Raw genomic sequence first — 25,967 nt, forward strand, 5'->3', positions numbered from 1 at the left:
GCGATATCTTACCTCGAAGTGGTTTCCAAAAGTTTAATGCACGCAATGCAACTAAGGAGGCAAAAAATTATCTGACTCACGGATGCAGAGAGCTTCTGGCTCACATTAAAGTCTCTAATCTGGTGCTCACTTTTTAAAGCACTAATAAAATGTTGGGTAGTACGTATCATTTTTCAACAACTGGGCACGGCTTTATTTTGACAGCTAGGAACAGTTCCCTTCAATATTCTTTCTGCCTTCCTGTCATGTCTCACATTAAAGCGTTTCAGTGCTGTGTTTTCCAATAACGACTACCTAGTGTTGTAGTTTATTTCTGACTCTATTAGCAAGTTGCCACTCTTTTTAGGAAACACGTAACACGCCATCGATGACTTATGTGCAGTGGTGGTGGCTGTGATTGTTGCCTTGACAGGGAAAAATCGCCTGTCGGGCGCAATGCTCTACATTTGTCAGAATTACCACATGATATTAATGTTTACTGAATATTTGGGACACACCACACCTGCAGTAAGTCAAATGTAATCTGTAGCAAAATGTAGCACGGTATTCCCTCAGCAGCAATGTGTTGCAGAGTTGACATGCATAGTTGTGCTGCCTTCCAGCACTCATGAATTGAAGAGCAAATAATTAGGCGTAGTCATTGTTTACATCAACACCACTAGTCCTGTTTAAGAACTGCCTATAGTATAATGTTTCGTATATGGTAACATAGCGTGTATCAACATATAATATGTACAGTGTTCTGTTCGTCGGATAAGAATTTGCGGCATCTATTATGACATTGTGAACGTATTTTCTAATTCAGGTCCTATGAAGTTCGGTTGAACATTGTAAAAAGAAATGATGTGTACGTTCTTCTAGTGAATACAAAAGGTGAGAGCTTTTCCCTTTTTTCCATTACACCTTGTTTTGTTCGTTGTGGGCGACTCGCCGTTTTTGCATTCAACCATCTCATTTACGGCAAATGCTGAAGCCTGAAACGGTCGTGTGGGTGATGATATCAAGCGCTTTTTTATTTGTTGAAAGCAAGTGCTGGGATGGCTCTCATTCCCTGGAGCTTATAAAAAACGTACAAAACTATCACATATTACCAGATTCGAGCGACCATATAGAAATTAATTGGGCTCAACATGTGATGTGCAAAAACGATAGCCTGCAGAGATGTGGGGCGAAAAAGAGAACGACGACTGCATTCGCGGTTACCATTGCGACTAGGGCCACATGTGCGCATATACGTGGTACAGTGAAAAGCGCTGGCCAGGAAGCATGCCAATGGGCGCCATTATGAATGAGCCACGTGTGCTCGTGACTTGTGGGGTACAATAGGACTGAGTTCCCTGATACTTTGATGGCAATTGGGCCACGTATGCGGAGCCTTTTCGGAGAAGATGCAGGCCGCACGAGAAAACAGTACCCACTAACCAAGGTCATCGAGAACGGCGGACATCTGTGGAGAGCCAATAGGCCAGGACACAATGATCACGGCAGGCATTCGGGGAGCACTGAGCACTAGCGACGTTCGACGCCGCGTAGCTTTCTGGTATTACCAGGGACACAGTACAGAGACCGAGGGTGGCTACGCGAGTAACGACTGCTGTGTGCCAGGTCCAGGCATGCCTGGGTGCCTCGGCCAACCACTATGCGTTCCTGACCCACGGTCCCAGTACGCATTCTTTGCACCCTCATTGCCGCCGCCGCTATCAATAACCTCGAGCCACCTGAAGCCAGCACCAGCCAGATCCGGATCCCGCAGCATCACCAGCGCCACGCCTGCTCCACCGAATCAACGCGACGGACTTACCGTGAAAGCGTCAAATTTTCTGTCGACTTGTAAGTTATGCCAACTTGAGTGCAGGTTAACGGTTTACATAGAAATGCGCCAAAAACCTTCGCAATGTCTAATCTAAGACTTTCCTCGTAGCCGCGTGCTCTGTTTTCTCCCAGTGTGATGCGTCTGCATGATTTACTCAGTTCTTTTATCGTATTGATAGTGAAAATAATTTTATTTTTACGTTGGACACAGGATCCTTCTGCAAAACAAAAGGAAATATGAAAATGTGCTTATTACACCAAACGCTCTACAGAATAGGCTAATTATGTAATTAGGCGGAATTCAAAATTACTTTGGGTATCTCCCAGAGGCGACAAACAACATTACCTTGCTTCTGTCTAGCTACGTCATATTTGCATATTTCTGGGTCTTGGTACGTGGTAGTAGGGACACCCTGCATGTTTATGCGCCGAGAACGTGCACCGCGACAACAGATGCACATGATGCTTATAAGATTGCAAAAAGAAAAATTACAACGCCATTATCACAACAAAATAAACCAAAAACACATTTTAGGATAAGTGAACTACCGTTGATCGATCCCACAGAAGCAGTTTGGTGGTTGCTGTCGTTAGGCTCGCAGTATGAAAGTTTAAAAGGTCTTCCTATTGCAGTGAACCCATTCCGCTGTAATTTTATGGGTAGCACGAGACGAACAATAGGTGGGTGTTCAAACAGGCTGGTCGCGTATAAACGTATGACTAAGTTTTATGGAAAATCTAAGATGGAATAGCTTTCGGCGTAGCGACAGCGAAATCTACGATAAGCTATAATATTTTCGTTACTTATGCGGTGTTAATAAGAAATGATATTCCGAGCTCCGTTGTTCTGTACATGCTTAAGTGCTTGAGGTCCAGAATGAAACTGAATACTCGGATCGAACAATTACCGAATAAGTAAGTCTTTTTTGAGAGACGGGGGCTTTATATAAGGTGTGCTAAATTGTAGTGAGTATTACATATTATCGAAGTATTAGGCTACTTCAAAGTCAAAGTAATTGTTGTTGAGACTCCTAAGTACTCGTCAAAGATACATCTAGGGAAATACTGTTTAAACTGCAGGGGCGGGGCAGAAATATTCTTACCTGAAACGTCCACTACTTCAAATTCATTATTTTTATTTTTTTGCCAAATTTTAAACCTCACTCAGACAAAACTGTTTAATTTGTAGGGTCTTCCCATCGCTAATCACGGATTTAGCGATAAAGAACGCCGTCCTCTGTTTCTAAGTACAATGATCAAGTTGTTCCAACACGCGATGCCTATAATAAAAGCTCCTCGCCTACTAAGAAAGGATTTACGCGATTCGTTAGCGCACGCACGTCTCTCGTGAATGATGTGATGGAATCGGCGACGACGGTTTCTATTCTGCGATGTCATTATCGCCACATTGTTCAAATGTAGTGCATCGTTACCTACCATCAAACGCTAGAGATTGCGAGCTCTGGTCAAGGAACGACAACCTGTTGGTTCTCGGGGTAATTCAAGTTAACATAAATGGTGGAGAAGCACTACAAGGAGCTTAAGACAAGGTGCTGTCAGTGCGGCACTCAGCGTGCTGTTTCTAACCATTTGTTTAACCTTTCAGAAGTTCCGCTATATAGAAAGCTTTATCAAATATGCTGATATACGCATTGCATTTACGTCGTTCTTTCGTTAAAAAAACAGTGAAATCTCCCTCGATTTCTCTAGAGGCTTGAAGGACAGCTAGATAATGCTTTCATTTCAACCGTATATAAACTTGAGGAAGAGAAACAAGATTTAAGGCTTGCGAATACCCGTGGTGACACGTGTGGTAGAACTTTGGTATAACGTTTGCAAATAGGGATAAGGTGCCTCAGAAAGTGTGGCCAACGTTTCGATAGGAGGACTTATCTTCGTCAAAGGCTGCCTCGTCATCCTCGGCATGTTAGTTTTAAAAGCCTGGTGCAGTGACGCCACGTACGGTTGTTGTAGGTGGCGGTAGGTTATAAAGGGAGACACTTCAAAGATAATGAGCGCTGTCACACGACGTCTGTGAGCGTGGTTCCCAAGACGAGGGGACAAGAGCGGGAGAGTGGTGGGAAGGCAAGGAGAAAAGAAAAAATGAAAAGGTGAGAAAAAAATTGGGGAGACACCAAACGGAAAGGAAGGGGGCATTTGAGGGCGTTGTGGAAGCGAGAGGTCAGGGAACATTCAGGAGTGTCGTTGGCGACGTGTTTTTGTGGCTTTAGACCTGTTTTTGTGGCTCTACTCGCTTACTGACCACCCGCCTGGCGGGCGGTCAGTAAGCGAGTAAAAAAAAGAACAAGCAAACATGAGTTGAAAGAGTGACTTCAGTAGCGTGGCAGTAACGCGTCGAGTAATCTTGAAGGATTTAAGATGGCGATAAGGAGTCTGGGATGCAATGTATGTGGTAACTGGAAGGCAGCGGCATGGTTTCAACGAGACGTTAGCCCCAGTAGCTCAACGTAGGTGTTCGTAAGGCGGTATACAGAAATGACGTTACCCTGTGTAGCTGAGGCACCGAAAAAGGTACATTGACGTATGGGACTTCTGAATGTGCTGTTGAGGGTGCTTCAAAATATACATAAGAAAAAACAAAAAAAATGAAAGTAAAGGGGGTAACAAAACCGGAATAACAAATAGGAGGGTGACGTCCACAGCGGCAAGCGGGGGCACGTGTACATGAGAAAAGGGAGTCGTACAGTTTATACAAACGTAAAAACATGCAAGGCTATATTAAATTGGGTAGTAGGCAGGAAAAAAAGTTTCAATGATGAGAAATAGGTGAGGTTAAGAATGAATGTTAGCTGTGGGCATGTCTTCTATGCCTTGATTGGTGTATGAGAATTTCAGATTTAAATTGGCACTTTTAAAGATTCTAAGTTGCCATGTGCTAAATGAATTCCCGTCCGGTGTAGGCAATGAAACTTGTGTATGAGGTATGGTGCCAGAGACTTCCTTGCGCGATGTAAACGGAAATTTGTTTGTAGCATATAGAGCCTTGCTTTGTCGAATATATGACCATGTTCAATAAAGTGGCTGGCTACTGCTTTAGGTAAATTGTGCTTGTAGGCAAGCCGGCGGCCCGGTAACGAAAGCCTTTATTCATGGGAGGGAGCGATATATGTACACTTGGAAACGGGTGACGTAGACGTCGCGTGTTAACAGTCAGGGCGCTATCAGAATGACAGCGTGACACGGCCACATCTCCACTTTAATGATGAGAAGGTCTAGAAGTTTCATCTGGCAACGGGTATCGACAGGGTTCCCGACACAATCTTGTGCTCCTGCGTAACTGCTGTTGTCCAGGCTGGAGGTCGTCTTCTGAAGGCCCCTGCGAGGTTGATTCTGGCTCCGGTTCAGGTGCTGCCTCCCGCAGGTGCTCTCTTGTGCGACAGATTTCACGGCCGTCTTCGGTCTTCACAATCGTAGATCTTGGCGCTGCGGCTGGCCTTAGAACAATAGCTGGAGACCGGGTTCTCTGGAGAATGTCGTACGTCATTACGCGTTGTCCCGGCGTCAGTGGGGAAAGGTTCCTGGCGCTGCGGTCATAGTGGATCTTTTGCCGGCGCCGGATCGCCTGGAGACGGTCGTGGACACCCTTGCTGGGTATGGCCTCTGGCTCCAGGTAGTTGTTGGTACCGGCAGGATGGTCCGGGTCTGCCGCCCCATGAGCTTCTGCGTAGGACACTTCAGAACAGGGTCCCTGGGGGTATTACGCCACTCAAGCAGATCAGTTTCAAAATCTGGTGTGCGAAAAGAGCACTTTTTGAGCAGCTTCTTGGCCTCGTGAACAGCTCTTTCCGTCATGCCATTAGGACCCGGGGGATATGGACTTGACGTGACACGTACAATATCTAGTTTTCTTAAAAAATCTTTGAAATATGAGCTACTGAAGGGGGGCCCATTGTCACTATACAGCTTTTGTGGCAGCCCATGCACCGAAAAAAACTTGTGCACACCAAGTCTTGAGCGCGTTAGACGTGGTGTTGCGAAGTTCCCGGACTTTGAAGAAAAAGGAATACCCTCGATTCATAGAACAGCACAATTTTCTGGTATTATGGTGTTTTTCCCACAAGTGAAAATGAAGTTAGAAATGTGTTTTATAGCCTAAAAAATTCCAAATCACGTGATGTAAATGATGTGCAAGTTAGACCAGTCAAATTTGTTATAGACATAATTGCACCCATTTTAGTTGAAATCTACAACTTATGCTAGAAAAGAGCTGCTTTCCGAAGGAGATGCAGATTGCAAAAGTGGTAGCAATCCACAAAGGTGGAAATAAAAACGACCCAAATAATTTCAGGCCCACTTCCATTTTGCCTGTCTTTTCGAAGGGCTTAGAAAAAATCCTACACAAGCAATTGTATGGTTTCTTAGACAAACACTCGCTCATCTCGACATCACAGTATGGTTTTCTCAAAGGCAAATCAACGGAATTGGCTTTACTAACACAAAAAGTATTCATAGCTACAGCGTTTGATGCAAAAGAACTAGTCTTAGGTATATATTTAGATTTCACCAAAGCATTCGATACTGTTGATCATATTACACTTTCAGCTAAGCTTGAACAACACGGAGTATGTGGTCACGCAAACGAGCTTTTGTCTTTGTATCTGCAACATCGGTGTCAGTACGTTTGCCATAATCATTCAAACTCAAAAATAAAAGCTATCTCACATGGTGTGCCACAAGGGAGCATTCTCGGACCACTTCTTTTCATTGTTTACATGAATGATCTTTTTTCGACCGCTGAAAGCATCAAATGGATATGCTATGCAGACGATACCACCATTTTTTTCAAGGGCATAAATCCGGACACTCTGGTCAATTATGCAAACATAGTGCTCCAGGATATCGCAAATTGGTGTGATAGAAACTATTTAAGAATTTATGCTAAAAAAAACGCAAGCGATCATGTTTCGCCCAAAGCATAAGGCCCTAAATCTTGAAGACAGGTTGTATTTAAAAAGTGAGGAAAATAAAATTTTAAATGACGTTAAAACACTAGGAGTTATATTTTCGGAAAATCTGATTTGGAACAAACATGTGGAATCTCTTTGCGGAAAGCTAAACAGAATAACGGGACTGTTACATAGACACCGACATGTCTTGCCTACCACTGTGAAACGAACTGTATATAACTCACTTTTTCTTTCTACACTAAATTACTGTCACCTAGTCTGGGCAACGACATCATAACAAAACATCGCTAAAGTAAAATTATGTCAAAAACGAGCAATTCGTGCTGTAGCTAATCTTTCCTCCAAAGAACACACGCCTAAATATTTTTACGAATACAAAATAATGCCGGTTGAATTCGTTTATTCATTTCGTCTAGCATGCCTGTACAGAACAACGTTCAGAAGGGGAAATGTTGATTATGTAAAGTTGTTTAACGTGAATCGTCGCGAAATTCCCTATAACACGAGACATACCGATATTTGGTTAACAAGCTTTTGTCGTACTAATTATGGACAGCAATCGGTGTCCTACCGCATAGCTGATCTACTAAACACCCTAACTACAAGTGGATTAAACCCGGATACTATGTCTCCTCGTTCTTTGTTCACTTATTTTCTCTCCCAAAATCCTGCTGTGTGATTCCTGTACTTGTATTGGATTATTGCATACATATTAGTACATACATTGGTATACATTATTATTAGTGTATGTATATGTGTATGTATGCACATATGCTTATGTCGTCTATTTATGTCGAGTTTGATACATCTGATGTATTTAAATTTTTGTTCATCTTTGAGCTGCATTCACAGCTTATTTTCTGAAATCATTTCGTATGTAATTCTATTTTCGACAATTTTGTTGTTGTTGTACTGCACAAACAACATTACTGCCTGTACGTCCATGTTACCATTTTTTTCTCCTTCACATTTCCTGTTCAGTGCCTTCACTTATGTTATGTACCTATACTACTGCTGCACACTGTCGAATTGTACTATAGGGGCCGGGCTTAGTCAAGCTGCAGTTATGCAGCTTTTTCCCGCCACCCCCTTTCTCTCTTTGTTTGAGAGATGAAATAAAACTGATTTCATTTGATTTGAAGTCAACCATGACTGCGAACTCCCGACCGCCATAGTGAAACAGATCCCCGCCTACGGACTCCCAGTGCAGGGTCTGAACATCATGGCTCAAAAGGAGCATTTTCTGGTTTCGTGGCTGGTGCATTTGGCATACCTGGCAGGTCTTGCAAAGCTGTTTAATATCTGCGGACATATTTGGCCAAAACATAACACTGCTGGCCCTCGATTTCGTCTTATCTGCTCCAGCATGCGCTGTGTGAAGGAGCTGCATGATCTCTGCCCGTTTCCATTTCGGTATAATTGCCTTGTTGCTTCGGAAGACTAGCCCATCTCGTGCGTGAACTTCCCTGTAGGTCCAGTATGGCCTTCCCGGCTCTGGGACGCCATGCTTGTGGTTCCGCCACGCCGTCTCTGTGTATTCACGGATGATGATAAGTGCCGGATCCTCGTTTGTAGCATCCCGCAAGGTTTTCAAGCGGTGTTCCGACGCTGAAACTTAGTCAAGCACATTCACTTGAAACTGCACGGTTTCTTCTTGCAGTGCCATCTTATTAGGAAACCGCGATAACGCGTCCGCTAGAATAGCTCTTTACCTGGTTTGTATTGCAATGTTATTGCGTAAAGCTGCAAGCTGAGACGCATTCCCTGCAAACGAAGCGGGCACTGATGCAGGGGCTTGGTGAAGATCGGTATCAAAGGCCGGTGATCCGTTTCGCGTCTGTGTGGCCGAAAATATAATCATGGAACTTCGTGCACCCATGCACTATCGCAAGCGTTTCTTTTACAATCTGCGCATAACGCTGTTGTGCTTCTGTTAGATATCTGGACGAGAAGGCTACGGGATGGTCGTCTTGCATCTAAACAGCCACTACGCCCAACTGGCTAGCATCGACGGAAAGCGTGACTGCCTTCTTCGGGTCGAAGTAGGAAAGAATCGGCGCCGTTATCAGTGCCTGGCGCAATGCTTCAATACTGGCCTGTTGTTTTTCTGTCCAGACCTAAGTGTTATCTTTTCGCAGTAGTTGTCTTAACGGTTCCGTCAAGACAGACATGTTGGGAATGAAACGATGTACATAGTTCATTGTGCCGAGAAAAATTTGCAGTTGCTTACTGGTCTTAGGCTCGGGTATTTCCAGAATGTCCTGAACACGCTCCGGGTCGATGCGCAGGCCTTGTGTAGTGAGGATGTGTCCCGAGTAGCGAACCTCCGCCTGCAGGAAGGTGCACTTTTTGAGGTTAGGCCGCAGATTGTGCTGCCGGCAGCGCGTCAGTACGAGTGTCAGGTTGCAGTCACGCTCATCTTTTGTCTTGCCCCAGACTAGTATATCAGCCATTACAACTGCGACACCGGGTAAACCATCTAACAAACGATGCATTGCAGCTTGAAAAATTTCTGGGGCTGACGATATTCCAAAGGGCATTCGGAGGAAGCGATAGCGCCCGTATGGCGTACTCATAGTGAAGATTTTTGTACTTTCTTCCGTTAGCTTAATCTGCCAAAATCCCGATGCGGCATCAAGTGTAGAAAAAAATCTTGCCCCGGACAGCCGCGGAACAATGTCTTCTAAAGATGGCATGGGGTAATTTTCTCGAAGCAACTGTTTGTTGAGGGCGGTTGGATAGAGGCAAACACGCACTTTCTTTTTTCACCACGGTCACCATGTGACTAGACCATTCGGTTGGCTCATTTACCTTTGTAATGACGCCCTGCTGCTCCATGCGCTGCAGTTCTACCAGAACTTTGTCTTGCAAGACGAGGGGGCCCTCCTAGCAGGCACGACGGTTCCCGCGCTGGCGGGTTTCAGCTTCATCGAGTACTCCACGCCTTTCAGTTGTCCTAGCCCACTGAAAACATCTACGAAAGGTTGGGCAGGGGGATATAGTTCTTCACTGGCTACTTTCTGTATGCGGTATGCAAACCCCAGGCGTTCTGCGACTGCCCCACTGAGCGTGACTGGAACATCGTGCTCGACGACGAAAAATTGTTCTTCGCATTTTTTGTTCTTAGCGCAAAGCAGAAGTTTGATTTTTGGTTGTGCCGTAGTCCTGTGACAAAAGAACGTTGTTAGAGTCACCTTGCACGCTTCCTTTGGCTTAGCAGGTAATCTTCCCAGCTCGTTTTTGGAGATAACGCAAAAGTTTGCTCCTGTGTCCAGTTTGCACGTGAAAGGTTGGCCTTCGATGTAAACTGCTGCTGTCCATTTATCAACTTCAAGCGAGTTTATCCCTAGCCGCGCAAGAAAAAGAAATCGTCTGTCTCGGCCCATACCTCCCGCAGCTCTTTTCCTTGACGGCTGGCGTTAGGCGTGGCACCGACTGATTTGAAAACCTGGGCAAAGTGGCTCTGTGCGCCGCACTTCCTGCAATTCTGTCCTCTCGCTGCACAATTTCCACTACGATGCATCTGGTAGCCACACCTATTGCACAGCTTCCTTTCTGTTGCAACCGAGTTCACTATCGTAGTGTGCGCTCCGCCCGTTGCTGCGCTTATCTCTTGGAAGTGCTGCTTTCCTTGCTCTTCAATGGGGCGAATTTCTACCCTTTTTTGGTAAGAAGGGTTTTCCGCTAACAGTTTCTGCTGCAAACGCTTGTCTCGGACGCCTAGAACGATACGGCTGCGTAGCATGCGGTCTTGTGGAAGTCCAAATTCACAGTTCTTGGCTAAAATTTTCAATTCGGTCAACCAGTCATTAAATGGTTCGCCTCCTTTCTGGTCCCTTGAACCAAAGCGGAATTCGTGGAGGGTTAAGTTGTTTGCTTGCTTGTAGTAGTCCTCGAATTTCTTGATCAAAACTTTGACGTCATTTCTGTCCTCGTCCGCGTCAAACTTCAAAGTGCTGAATGCTTTCCTGCCTTCTTCGCCTATGTTCACAAGAAATGTTGCTGCCTGCACATCGGATGGCTGTTTAGTCAATTGAGTAGCAGTGGAAAACAGTTCGAACTCACTCTTCCATGTTCTCCAACCAAGCCAGGCGTCGTCTGACGTATCCAGGTGTTTCGGCGTCGGTAGTAGAGTCGATGTAACTGGCAGCGTCGTAGGCGGGGGCGGTGTCGTCGACATCTCAACTGGGCTCCGCTGCCACCATGTAGGCAAGCCGGCGGTTCGGTAACGAAAGCCTTTATTCATGGGAGGGAGCGCTATATGTACACTTGAAAATGGGTGACGTAGACGTCACTTCTTAACAGTCTGGGTGCTATCAGAATGACAGCGTGACATGGCCACAGTGCTTTCTGTCCGAGCAGTGACCTTTGAGTCTTGTATGAATTTGTTGTGCAGTCTCACCTATGTATTGTTTGCTACAAGGGGCACATTCTAGACAGTAGACTACTTTGCTGGACGTGCAGGTGAAACCCGAAGTTACTTTGTGTGAGTAATTTGACGCTTTACTTTTTTACTGTAGTAGTTGATTGAACTTGCATGTAGAGCACTTGAGGCGGCCACAGGGAACGGTTCCCAACTTCATCTTTGTCCGTTGTTTGGCATGCACAAGAATATTTTTAAAATTAGTGTGGTGTCTGCAGGCTACTCTTGGCGGGTCGAAAAAAATATTTAAGATATTAAAAATCTTATTGATGTATATGTTAAGTTATATGGCTTTTTCTGCTTCGGGAGTGCATGTTGATTGGGCTCTAAGTGGTATCGTCTCGGTGTCTGGTGTGTTGCTGTCTGCAAAAAAGTGTCTGATACGCATTCGTAGGGAAAATTCTGAGAGGTCCTTGTCAAGCTCGTATTCATTTATTGTGTTGTTCAGGGGACAGAAGTTAAGGACCTTGCTGAGTACGCCTGTTTCTTTTTTTACTTAATGTGTTTGAAATGTCTGCAACATTGGTGTGGGTAAATCTTGCGAAAGTTTCCGTCAGGTACGGCATTTCTAGACTCGAAGTGCCTCTTCTTGACGTGAGGTGGCTGTTTTCTTGGAAGGTTGTGTTTCGATTAAAGTTTGCTTTTTTTCTTTTTTTGACCATATTTCTAGACTGTTTTTCGTCGTAATGCTCTAAATATTGCTTCTCATCCGGTGTGAGAGCTATGTTCAGAAGTCTGTGGCTGAAAATTTCAATTGTTGTTCGAAGTGTTCCTTGAGGATATTCAAAAGTGCAAGTGAGGCATTGTAAAATGCTGTTTGCCAGTCTGCAGACTGGCAAACAACATATTTCCGTTCACCTCGCGAAATGAAGTATACGGAATGATACCTCATACACAAGTTTAATTGCCTACACCCAACGGGAATTAATTTCGCACGCGGTAACTTGGAATCCTTAAAAGCGCTAACTTAAATCTAAAATTGCCATATCATGAACTAAGGCACAAAACATATTATGCCATAAGCTTACCTTAATTCTTAACCTCACCTCTTCCTTCATTTCGAAAATTTTTTTCTAGCCTACTTCTCCATTTATTATACCCTTACACGTTCTTAAGCTTTATTAACTATACGACCCCCGTTTCCCACGTACACCTGCCCCCACCCACTTCTGCGCACGTCATCCTCCTATTTGTTATTATGGTTTCGGTTCCCCCTTCGCTTTTCTTTTTTCTGTCTGTTTTTCTAATATATTTTTTGAAACACCATCACGAACACATTCCGAAGTCCCAGACGTCAGTATACCTTTTTCGGCGCCTCAGCCAAACAGGGTACCGCCATTTCTGTATACCGCCATAACGACACCTACGTTGAGCTACTGGCGCTAACGTCCCTTGAAAGACCATGCCGCTGCCTTCCACTTACCCCATGCATTGCACCCCAGACTCTTTGTCGCCATCTTAAACCCTTCAAAATTATTCGACGCATTGCTGTCATGCTACTAAAGTCACTCTTTCAAGTCATGTTTTTGGGGGTTTTTTGTTACTCGAGCAATGGCCGCCTGACCGGCTCTTCTAAAGCCACAAAAGCATGCCGCCAATGACATTCCTGAATGCTGCCTAACGTCTCGCTTCCCCGACGCCCTCCCATGCACCCTTTCTTTTTTTGCTTGTTCTTTTGTTTCCCTCTTGGTGTCTCCTCCCATTTTATTCTCTCCTTTTCTTTCTTACCTTTTCCCCCGCCTTCCCGTCACTCTCCCGCTCTTGTTACCTAGCCTTGGGAACCACGCTCACAGACAACAGGTGGCAGTGCTCCTTATCTTTGAAGTCTCTCTCATTATAACCAAGCGCCACCGAGAACAACCGCACGTGACGTCACTGCACTCACCCTTTAAAACTAACATGCCGAGGATGATGAGGCCGCCTTTGACGAAGATAGGTCCTCCTATCGAAACGTTGGCCAGCCTTTTTGAGGCAGCTTATCCCTGTTGACATGCTTTATACCACAATGTGCTACTCCATCTGTCAGCTCCTTTCTTGATTTTGTATTGTGGTGACAGCAACCTAATGTTGTACTCTTTAATTACGAAAGATTCATCTATGACCGTCATAATCGTCTATTTCTTTAACGCTCCTCGTAAGCGTGAAAGTTTTCTGAAACTCCATAATGACAACTTTCACAATACTGGCGCTAGTTCAAAGGTAAGTTTCTCTTAGAGCGTAATTCTGAGTTGCATGCATATTTACAAAGGTGATAGATCTTTCTCCACGGTATGTGTGAATTTTCTGTTACTTTATGCAATTGGAGACGGCTAGACCACAACCCATTGTAGAGGCCAACACTATTAGTAAGCAAGGATGTCGGGTGGTGGGGGGGGGGAGGTAATCTTTCTGATTGTAGTCCAGCGTTTATATTACGAATGATGGTTTGCGTGCGCAGTACATTTCGGTCATTTTATATACAATTTTAGGGAACACCGACAGAACAGAAGTTAACGTAAAGCCGGCGTCAATAAGGCCAAATATAGCGTATCAAGCACATTGTATAAATATGTTGGGCGTGAAGGATGCTCTAGTTGCACTGAAGGAATTTGAAGATTTTTCGGCCACAGTATTTTCATTGCGGTCAGTTTGCCGAGACAGTATTTTGAAATATGCACTAAAACGTTGCAGATGTTTCAAGCAGTAATCTGGATATTAAACACGAGTATACTATTTTGCACGTGGATGCCCAATGCGTTATAATTATCACGTCTCAATCCAGCGCAGGTAAGCACCTAATATATTGAAATGGGTCGCAATCTTTCAAGTGTAAATAAAATTTGATAAAATTTTATTGAAATCCCACAACTGTCCACAACAATTGAAGGCCCACAACTGTCTTCGGGCTAGGTATCTCTACACGCTTTATGCTAAAATTCATGTCGAGTTGGAAAATTGTAAATCTTGGTGAATATAGTAACACACCCGCGTTTATTATATCATTTGTGTGAAATAAAATATGAAGTACGTAACAAGTATATCTACTTGTGGAAATACCGTGCTGCAGTGCACAAGTGATTGAAATGCTTGCCAACCAATTCGTTAAACGCAATAGATTACTCGAGGCCACAATTATTTCATTATCGTAGTAGGTAAATTGTACTCATAGTCAGAACGATGTCAAGCGGAAGTGATTGACGCAAGATGGTACGTTGCGCATATAGGGGTAAAATTAGAAAGAATTCAATTCAATGTTATGTAAAAGACGTACATGCGGACTGCTACGATTTAGTGTAGATGTGTGACAACGCCATACATTGGCCAACGTAACAAAAATGCCAGTCAGAAACAATGCACTATTCAAGATTATTTGCGACTTGCGCTGGTGAAAACTCTATTAAATGCGTAGTCCCTCCTCAGGCCCTTGAGGCCTATCAGATAAATTGCTTTTGAACCTTTTGAAGTTATAATTTTTGAGTAACTACGCAATATGTAGATGCCGGATGTATAGTCAAATCTACACGAAACTGTATGATAGTGGCTGCGGCTCATTCTTGCCGCCAGGTTCTGCGAAAATTAAAACAGTTATGAACCACTTTGTTTATATTGTATTGTCACAGATGACAAAAACATCACGTCATCTGCATATTTATTATCGTGAGTTGAACCGAAAAACCAAGACAACATCTTCATCCTATTCTACCACGCGACGTTGAATCTTTGTCAATTTGTGCAGTAAAAAGAATACAAAACTAAAAGAAGTGCTTTTATGGCGTTTAGAGGGCCCCTCACCAGGCACATAGAGAATTTGGGATATACGTTGCAAGTTATTACGTGCCCTTTAGCAACTTTCTTGCGACTGCTTACAGTTTGCAACTGCAGCGAAACGCTTTAGCAACTTGGCTGGCCAAGGCACTGCGTAATCGGACCATAATGCTCGTCTCTTCGCCAAAGGGACTCGGCAATATAACGCCACTCGCTAACAAGACGCAGCGCACCAACCAAGCCTGTTACAAGGTCGCCGGCCTGGAAAGCATGTTTTACCCTAACAATTTTTCTTAAATTTGTTCAATAATATCCCACATAGAAACAGTTCAGTGCCATCTACCCATAATTTGACGAGGCAAGCATATACACTCTTTCCACTTGCCCCCCATCTACCCTCCCCAAGGTAAATTTCTTCCCGGCATTCTCCCATGCCGGCGCTCAAGGACTGCGTGACACATACGTTACAGGGCTCGCCTTCTTTTAACATGATAGTGTTTTATCCCGAAAACCACCATCAGCTCACTCTAACGAACCTGGCGTCATTTGAGCGCATAAACTAGGCTCCTTAGACAGAGATGGCACTGCCATCTACGAATGGTCAAGCTAAGTACTGCGTCAAAGCATTAACGAGCGCCGAGAGTAAGCGCTTTGGCAATATCAGCGCACCGGAAGCTCCAACGTGGTGTGGTTGGGTGTAGGCTTTCTGCTGACGTAAAGGCGCAGTTGAGGCACATGGTTTGTCTTTCGCATCCGATTAGCCTGTGACGCCTCGTCTTCTACGGAGTCACCTTCAACATGAAATCAGCAATGCTTACACGCCGCCTACTGCTTCACTAAACGGTGCAGAAAGGTAACGATGTCAATAGGCGAATCTCGCTTTGCTATGGCGAGAGACACGCCAGTGTGGAGCAGAACGCCATCGCGCATTCCACACTCTGGCACTCGCATTCCTAAAGCTGAGCGCGTCGTAAATCGAATGGCTGGCCAAAGCACTACAGAACAGGGCCAAAATGCTGGTAGCTTTGCCCAAGGGACTCGGCAATATGACGCTGCTCCCCAAGAGGCCGCAGCGCGCAAAGACAGCCTGAAATGTGGTTGGCGGTCCGCAAATCGTGCGCCTGTCCCTGCAGCAGACTGTGTGTACACGAAGCAAACAAACAGCTTCTGTGAACAAACGTTTCATTTTCGTGTTCTACAGATTCGTATGAAAGACGAATCAATTATATTTTTGCTTTGAAGGTATGTATGGTTAGCCGATACGTCAGTCTGTCGGTCACCTGTACACTGAAAACTTCTCAGGCACTACCCCATGCTATGCGCAAAAAAGAAGAGACAGAGGCGCGCAATTGGCTACCCCAGCAGTGGCGTAGTTGCTCTCCGTCGCAATCGTTTCTCTCCGGTTCCGAAATTGGTTGGCCAGCCGTCATACATGCTTCCGAGCATCAGGCAGCTTTCGGTGAACAGCGCCGCGAGTGGAACCGGGAATGAGCGCGTGCCCACCGTACTGATTCTGCAGCCCGGCCACAAGAACAGGCTCATTCAGCCAAACGCAAGCAGCAACTACCTACCGAGGATCTGATAGGCTACCAAGCAGTCATTTAATGAACCATCGGAACTAACTCAGTGATAAACACCAGAACCCCACGTTTCAGCTTCGCTGGTTAAGTACCTGTACGAAATGTTTGGGTATTGATTTTTTTTCTCTTCTCTTGCTTTCTTCTGCACGCCGAACTTCCGCTGATGGTCTCGCGCGCATGGTTTGCGTTTGTCTTGTTTCGCACAGAGCACGTTTAGGCGCGCTCTGCACTGGAACACCTGACTAGCTATAAGTCATTAATGCACGAACACGAAAGCAGACTCAAGCAGATCACAGAGCGTTATCGCGCGTTGGAGTTTCTATCTATGCGCGCATGCCTGCGCAACATAGCAACAAGCAAGCGAAACACAAGTAAATCCCCTTGCTACTATAGGAAGCAAAGACACGTAGACATTTGGTTGGCATTTTCTAATATTTTACAACGGAGATTTTATACGCTAGGCTCTTGCTGTTTGTGTGCGTAGGCAAAAAATATGGCGGCTACCCCAGTACTAAAAAAGGTAAAGCACAAAGCAAAAAGGTATCGCCGGATATGCCCCAGAAGCATTTAATTGCCAGAAGTGCCAAAGGGAACCATAAAAGAGGAACATTTCGAACTTCTTAAAATGGAATACTGCTAAGTTACCAGTACGGTACGATACTTTATTGGATTAGAGATTACCTCAAAGAGCATTATCAATTTGCATAGCTTGGTGACTGTAATTCGGACACAGTTCGTGTTTTATCCGGTGTTGCGTAGGTCCCCGTACTAGCTCCGCTATTATTTCTAGTGTACATTAATGACATCACGAATGATATAAATGCTAATGTTGGTCTATTCTCATATGTGTCGGTCATTTATTGTGAAACAAAAGCCCCAGTGATCAACTAAACCTCAACAGTGCCCTCAACTGCGTCGCGTATTTGAACGATAAATGGCAGATTGTTATGAACACAGACAACACTGTTTGCTTGACAATTCCTAAAAAAAAAGCCGCTACTAAATTGTGAATATCGTATTGATAACGTAACCCTGCGTAACGTGCGTCAGAATCGGTACTTGAGCCTATCAATAACTTCAGATCATAGCTGGTCGACGCCCGTTCGAAATATCACCAGAAAAGCTAAAATAAGTGTTTTTTCTTTAACGGGCACCCCGTTAGTCTACCTCAAGCACAAAGCAGGTCGTATACGTAACCGTCATTCGTACAGTTCTTGAATACGCCCATACAGCCTGGTTTCCGCTCGTCAAAAAGGAAGCAGCCATTTAGAAAGCTTACAGCGCAAGGCCGTCCGGTTTACCTTCAAAACGCACCGTCGAACCGATTCACCAACGGTACTACTGCATCGCGCATGCCTACCAACGCTGAACAAACGAGCAAAGGTGCATCGCTTCAATGTTTTATTCTTACAGCTCAACAAATTGACTTGAGGTTGATCTCTCAGCCTTTATTAGTATCAACCGTTCCAGACATAAACGTAACAAACATGCTTTCACACTTCGGGACTTTTCATGCAACAATACGTTTTTTGTATTCGTTTTTTTCACTCGCAATACGCGAGTGCAACAAACTCTATCCGGTAATTACTCCACAGAGCTCGCCTGAAATATTTGCGCAGCTAGTAAAAGAAGCACTTCTCTGGCCCAACTCACAACGAATATTTTTCCTGATATGAGGTCATTCTTGTATTGATGCCTTTTTGTCCAATATTTACTGTTACATTTTGTTGCGGATGTATATTAGGCAGCTTGTTGTACCACTTGTGCTATGTACGTACATTGATACACGATAAGAATTCCACTGCTTGCATACTTTTGTGTACCTATCCTTGGACTTGCACTGTAGTTATTTTTAGCAGTTGATTATGCCACTCTGTCTCATGGTATATTTCATTGGTCCAAACTCTGTACTAGCATGCTAGTATACCCACCTCTGTTACAATCTCAACAGGGACTGACAGAATCTTGAAAAGAAATTAAATATAAGGAAACTGTTCTTTTGCATTTCCGTGATCAAGTAATAGCCTTCGTTTCCATTTAGTTCATCAAGTTTCCATCTTTATTGCAGATTGAAAATTAGAAATCAATTGTTTAGATTACCTCTACTAAACAATTCATTTTTATTACTCTACTGAAGAAACACATAAATCTGAACTAGAAGAGTTCTTTCAATATGTTTGATGCAGTAACCACCTTTATTTTTCAGAGCGTACAGAATGTGTGTATTTGGTAAAACAAAGCCGGGTCGGAGCTGCAAACACGGAATGTGATTTCATTTTTGAGAATTATTGTGATAGGCCTGTCTCTGTCCTAATCGACATTAAAGAATGTCAATAACTGCAATACTCGAAATAAACGTGATATAGTGAATGCGCAGTAGTGCTCCTGCGTTATATTTTTGGTGACCAAAGTATGTCGTTTCGCTTGCAACTTTAATTACTTGCTAGAAAATGAGATAGCAATATTAGTTTTACCATGAAATGTACAAGCAACCCGCGGCGGTTGCTTAGTGGCTATGATGTTGGGCTGCTAGGCACAAGGTCGTGGGATCAGATCTTGGCCACAGGTGCCGTATTTCGATGGTGGCGAAATGCGGAAACATCCGTCTACTGAGATTTAGGTGGATGTTACCGAACCCCGGGTAGACCAAACTTCCGGAGTCCCCCATTACGGCGTGCCTCTTAGTTAGATCGTGGTTCTGGCCCGTCCAACCCCATAATTTATTTAAATCCACTAGCAGCTTTCCATGAAAAGACCAAGTAATGAACCAGACCTCCAGTGCCGCATCTAGGAGCACTTAAGATTAGACCTATAACAGGTCCAAAAAAAGGAATGAATGGTCAATGAAAACGCGCGTGGAAAGTTATACATGTGATGTAGGCAAATCACAGAACTTACTATAATGAATGAACCGGGATTCAATGGAAGGGTATATATAGGGTGTTTTTCTTTCTAAACACTAGATTTCTGATCAATAGGTAACGAGAGCTGTGAACATGGCGTTTTTGCCAGTGAATTGCTAGGCGAGTTGGACATACGTTGCCGCATATAACGTGAGCTTCACTATATTTATTAGCTAAAATGCATCGACTGTTTATAAATGTCTAGAGGGCACTTCGATAAATGGTACATTTGAAGAAATAACATGAGTAGCCAATAAGCAAAGACATCAAAGGCAACAAACGAGAAATTAAATGTACTGACTTTTTGAACTAAAGAAATGATAAACAAATGCTAATGAAAACGGATGAAAAAAGACCACTTGCAGTAGGTGGGGAACGATCCCACGTCATTGCATTACGCGTGCGATGCTCTAACCCCTTTATCATTTCTTTAAGTCAGTAAGTCTGTGCATGTTTTCCCATATGTTGTACTTGGAGTCTGTTTCTTCACTTTTCTTAATATGTATAATAAAAATTGGGTTCAGCAGTTAACCTGTTTTCTTCTCGTTCATTAAATAACGACGGTCTCGAGTACGGCAACATTGATGCCTTCAGGTAGCACGTGGGGATTATTGACCAGTTGCCTTCACCCAGAAAGATCACGTGCTAGTGACGCCTGCTGCAGAAAGGATGTTCCACATCCGTCGCCAAGGTTTGTGAGGTTGTTGTACTGGCCAAGACTTCCATGGTTAGTTCTCGTAGTAAGACATAAACACCTAAGAAAGTGGATGGGAATTTGGTGCCGCGGTATACTGTAAGAAAATTTCGCTGGTTTAATGGCAAATCTGCTGGCAATGTGTGACCGAATGATTTTCCACAAATAAATAACGGTCATTTCGTAAAACGGACAGCTCTGAAAGAGAGACTGTAATACAAAATACCAGTGCTTCCGTATCTAGAAAACGGAAGACTCTGTATGCTGAATCTGTTTTGTAACTAATAAATTACAGGTGTTTCTGGTATTAAGAGAACTGAACACACTCTATGCTGTATCTGTACTATAACGGTTAAAGTACTTATGCTTCCCGTATCCAGAAAACGAAAGACTGTATGCTGAATCTGTACTATATCCCTCAAAGTACAGGCGCTTCCCGCATTTTGCCTTACAGAGCATATCCACTCTTTGGAGAATGTACTATCGGGGACAAAATTGGCGAGGAAGTGCGAACGTCCATCGAATTTTATTGGTACGCCACCTGCTGGGATTAGCTGCGCTAACATTTGCGTTCGGGACGTGCATACTTGACCCACGTTTCCAGCGGTCTTGAACGCAGAGATGCAATTCGATCGAAGCTCGCACTTCAAGAGTACTTTTGTCCAGGATAGTACATATCCCTTAATGCAAATGTCATGAAGGCAGCGCATAGCTGGAACAGAAGGTCACCGTACAAAAAATGTCTTGCGAACCCATTCACATTGCGGAAACGATAAAAAGCTTTGTACTTTGTGTTATGAATGCATTGCATAGTACAAAGGGTGCAAAAGTTCACTCCACAAGTTCTTTGGATCACATAAGCAGCTTTATTTTCTACAATCACTGGTCTTGCACTCTTTCCTGGTGAAAGTTCTTGACCCCAAACTCCTTTTAAGGACAAACTTGTTGCTGTTAGGAGAAAGAAATGGTTTTCTTGAATTTCCATCCTAAAAAAGCGGCTAAAAAGGATAATCACAGAACTCACCAAAGCGGTAACTTTTGTGTTAGTAAAACGTGTACATAGACCAACATTGTTGGAAAAAGGGAAGTTGCTGTAGCCAATATTTCAACAAAGGTGCTTGTCATCAGTGAAGCAAATTTTTTTTCCTTGGCAGCGTCTTTTTGTGCATACCTCACTGGCCCCTACCCTCTTTGGGGGAGGAGAAGCTGGTTCATAAAGAAGGTTGAAAGATGCCGAAGTGTTAAGATAAAATAGGAAGTGTGTGCTTAGCTGTGGTGATCGTGATTGAGCGGGGTGGGCGCACAGCTATCAGTTCTTGGAAAGAGTAGGGGTGACCAAAACAGAAGATGATGTACACATGTGAGCAATCATTAATCTAGTAGACCTAGTCTTCTTGGAAGTCAAAATAGGAATTATTATAAAGTGTCTGCATATTAGGCACAAAGCAACGAAGAATTAAGATAAATAAATTTTGTATCAAGATGGATCAGGTTAAGATCAGTGGAAATGGTAAATGAAGGCACATTATGAATACACATTTTGTTGAACGCCGATATCGAAAAAATATATTCGCCAAATATTGCGAATATGTGTGCATCAAAATTAAACTGGGTATGACCATAAAACACTAAAGGACAGCCTGTGCTTCATTAGCCAACGATGTCTTACCAACAGGTAAGTCATTAACATAACTGAGGAAAAGTGAGAGGCCCAAAACCGATTCTTGTGGTACACCTGATTTAACAAGAAAAGTAGGGTCATTATCATTGCGGTGAACGCACTGTAAGCGTTTAGTCAAAAGCACTGAATCCAGTCTGGGATATTAGGATGAATATTGAGCTTGCTCATTTTTAAGAGGCGGAGTTCGTGTGTTACAGCGTCCAAGCCTTTAGCGTAATCTAAAAAGATGCAATTCAAAATTAGATGTGCACATACGTTTACATACGTAAAAATAGGACGACACTGATACAATTTGAGCAATGAATGAATCACATCACATCATGAACCAACTATCATCACTGTGTCGTTACCCTTGCTTAAGAAACCTATTACTTTCTCGTTCTCGCATACATTTACCCATTGTCATCCCACTATGTATTCCACCATCCACCCAGCAGAACTACCATTCACCGAGCGGGCACACTATTCACCCACCATTTACATAAGTCACCTAGAATGCACCCCACCTTCGTTCACCCAACCTTTACCCAGGTCGCCCAATATGTAGCCCATGACACTCACCATTAACTCGGCACTCCCAGCATTGAGACAAACCAACCAGTATATATCCGACCAATACGATCCACCATCTACACCTGCCAGTATTGCCACGATGAGTTCCGTCATACCCGTTTGCCTTCCACCATGCCCAGCACATTTTCCATCATGCCCAGCATAAAATTAATGATGGGCAATGCTGCCATTTTCAATCGAGATAATGTTAAGACCCCAAGAAGAAAATACTGTCATTTTGTTAAGACTGATGTTGACACACGTACAGTCACATGAGATTTCTGCTCCGACACAGTACCCATGGTGAAAGCGGCCCCTAGACATCACGACGACATGGACACACGAAATACTGGCTAATTCAAACACCACTAATCCCGAAGTGTTTAGTGTTTGAATTTTTATTATGTAGGCGCCGCTGTGCAGTCTCTGGGGGCATGTGTATCATGCGCACCAGATTTCAGATCACATTTAATGCTCCGACTGTAAATTTATGTTTTGTTTTTATGGGAGAGCTTTCTTTAACATCTAAGCGCAGTTGCATAGCTATCGCTTGCGTCAAGACCCGCCTGCATAAATTTCAACCTTCCAGAATGTTGTCACTGATTGAATATCAAAATAGCATTATCTAAACCGATTGCACGCGTGAAGAGAACACTAGCACACTGTCGCGCTAAGTATGAGTTACAACAGAAAGCGTGTGGCAAAGTGGCCGTCCAATGTTACATTATTGATCACGCGCAATCACCGGCGAATGAACTTTCCTTGTTCTTCACATCACTACATCATCATCATCATCATCATCATGAGCAGCAGCAGCAGCCTGGTTACGCCAACTACAGGGCAAAGGCCTCTCCCATACTTCTCCAACTACCACAGCCATGTATCAATTGCGGCCATGTTGTCCCTGCAAACTTCGTAATCTCATCCGCCCACCTAACTTTCGGCCGCCCCCTGGTACGCTTTCCTTCCCTTAGAATCCAGTCCGTAACCCTTAATGACCATCGGTTATCTTCCCTCCTGATGACATGTCCTGCACATGCTCATTTCTTTCTCTTGATTTCAACTAAGGTGTCGGTAACTCGCGTTTGTTCCCTCACCCAATCTGCTCTTTTCTTATCCCCTAACGTTACACCCATCATTCTTCTTTCCACAACCCGTTGCGTCTTCCCCAATTTAAGTAGAAGCCTTTCCGTAAGCCTTCAGGTTTCTGCCCTGTACGGGAGTGCTGTTAAGACAAGCTGTTATACATTTTTCTCTTGAGGGATAATGGCAACCTGGTGTTCATGATCTGAGAATGCCTGCCAAACGCACCGGAGCACATTCTTATTCTACTGATTATTTCAGTCTCATGATCAGGATCCACGGTAACTACCTCTCCTAAGTATACGTAATCCCTTACCACTTCCAGCGCCAAGATACCTATCGTAAACTGCTCCTCTCTTCTGAGACTGTGAAACATTACATTATTTTTCTGTAGATTTATTTTTAGACCCACTCTTCTTCTTTACCTCTCCAGGTCTGTGAACATGCACTGGAATTGGTCCCCTGAGTTAATAAGCAAGGCAATATCGTCAGCGAATCGCAAGTTACTGAGGTATTCTGCGTTAACCCTTATGACCAATTATTCCCAATCCAGATGTCTTAATGCCTCCTGCAAACACGCTGTGAATAGCATCGGAGAGATCGTATCTCCCTGCCTGACGCCTCTCTTTCTTGGGATTTTGTTGCTTTCTTTATGGAGAACTACGGTGATTGTGGAGCCGCAATAGATATCTTTCACTAATTTTACACGCGGTTCGTCTACACCCTGATTCCGCAATGCCTCCATGACGGCTGAGGCTTCAACTGAATCAAACGCTTTCTCGTAATCAATGAAAGCTATATATAAGGGTTGGTTGTACTCCACATATTTCTCTATCACCTGATTGATAGTGTGAATATGGTCTATTGTTGAGTAGCCTTTACGGAATCCTGCCTCGCCCTTTGGTTGACAGAATTCTAAGGTCTTCCGGATTCTATTTGCGATTACCTTAGTAGATGCTTTGTAGGCAATGGACAGTAAGCTGATCGCTCCATAATTTTGCAAGTCTTTGGCGTCCCCATCCTTATGAATTAGGATCATGTTAGCGTTCTTTCAAGATTATGGTACGCGCGAGGTTATGAGGCATTCCGTATTCAGGGTGGCCAGTTTTTCTGCAACAATCTGCCCGCCACCCTTCAACAAACCTGCTGTTACCTGATCCTCCCCAGTGCTTTCCCCCTTTGCATAGCTCCGAAGGCTTTCCTTGCTTCTCCCGGCGTTACTTAAGGGATTTGAAATTCCTCTAGACTGTTCTCTCTTCCATTATTGGCGTGGGTGCCAATGGTACTGTATAAATCTCTATAGAACTCCTCAGCCACTTGAACTATCTCATCCATATGAGAAAGGATATCGCCGGCTTTTTTTCTCAACGCACACATCTAATTTTTGCCTATTCCTAGTTTCTTCTTCACTGCTTTTTGGCTTCCTCTGTTCCTGAGAACATCTTCTATTCTACCAATACTATACTTCCTTACGTCAGCTTTCTTGCGCTCGTTGAATAACTTCGAAAGTTGTGCCAGTTCTATTCTAGTTGTAGGGTGACAGGCTTTCGTACATTGGCATTTCTAGATCCGATATTTTGTCTCCTGTGATAGCTCACCGGTAACCTGTCTAACGAAGGTACCACCGACTTCTATTGCGCGCTCCTTAATGGTGCCCATAAGATTGTCGTTTATTGCTTCAACGCTAAGGTCATCTCACTGAGTTAAGGCCGAATGCCTGTTCAAAAGCTTTATCCGGAATTCCTCTATTTTCGGTCTTACTGCTAACTCATTGATTGCTTCTTATATACCAGTTTGTTCCGTTCACTCCTCAAATCTAGGCGAATTCTAGTTCTTGCCATCCCGTGACCACTGCAGCGCACCGTGCCGAGCACGTGCGCATCTTGTATGATGCCAGGGTTAGCGCAGAGTATGAGGTGTATTTCATTGGCAGTCACGCCATTCGGGCTCCTCCGCGTCCACGTTCAGCTATCCAGCTTGCGGAAGAAGGTATTCATTATCCGCATATTATTCTGTTCTGTACACTCTACTAATAACTCTCTCCTGCTATTCCTAGAGCCTATGCCATATTACCGCACTGTCTTCTCTGCAGCCTGCTTCTTGCCTACCCTGGCATTGAAGTCGCCCATCAGTATAGTGTGTTTTGTTTTGGCTTTACCCATCGCCGATTCCACGTCTTCTTATAAGCTTTCGACTTCCTAGTCGTCATGACTGGATATAGGGGCATAGACCTGTACGACCTTCAATTTATAGCTCTTATTAAGCTTCACAACAAGACCTGCCACCCTCTCGGTACTGCTATGGAATTCCTGCATGTTGCCAGCTACATCCTTATTAATCAAGAATCCGACTCCTAGTTCTCGTCTCAGCCCCGGTAGCGCAGGACATGCCCGCTTTTTAGCACTGTATATGCTTCTTTTTTCCTCCTAACTTCACTGAGCCCTATTATATCCCATTTACTACCCTTTAGGTCTGACAATAGCACTGCTACACTCGTCTCACTAGATAACGTTCTAGCGTTAAACCTTGCCATGTTCAGATTCCAATGGACTGTCCGGACCCAGGTA

General features: G+C 44.0%; 1 long non-coding RNA gene across 1 annotated transcript; it reads left to right on the forward strand.

Moving 5' to 3' along the window:
- The first annotated feature begins 803 nt into the window (after positions 1–803).
- LOC142563673 (uncharacterized) lies at positions 804–18,854 on the forward strand. Its single transcript, XR_012824375.1, has 3 exons — positions 804–873; positions 13,834–13,929; positions 18,694–18,854. It is a non-coding gene; the product is annotated as an uncharacterized LOC142563673 (long non-coding RNA).
- The last annotated feature ends 7,113 nt before the right edge of the window (positions 18,855–25,967 follow it).

The sequence above is a fragment of the Dermacentor variabilis genome, chromosome 11, assembly GCF_050947875.1.
Source record: "Dermacentor variabilis isolate Ectoservices chromosome 11, ASM5094787v1, whole genome shotgun sequence".
Lineage (NCBI taxonomy): Eukaryota > Metazoa > Arthropoda > Arachnida > Ixodida > Ixodidae > Dermacentor > Dermacentor variabilis.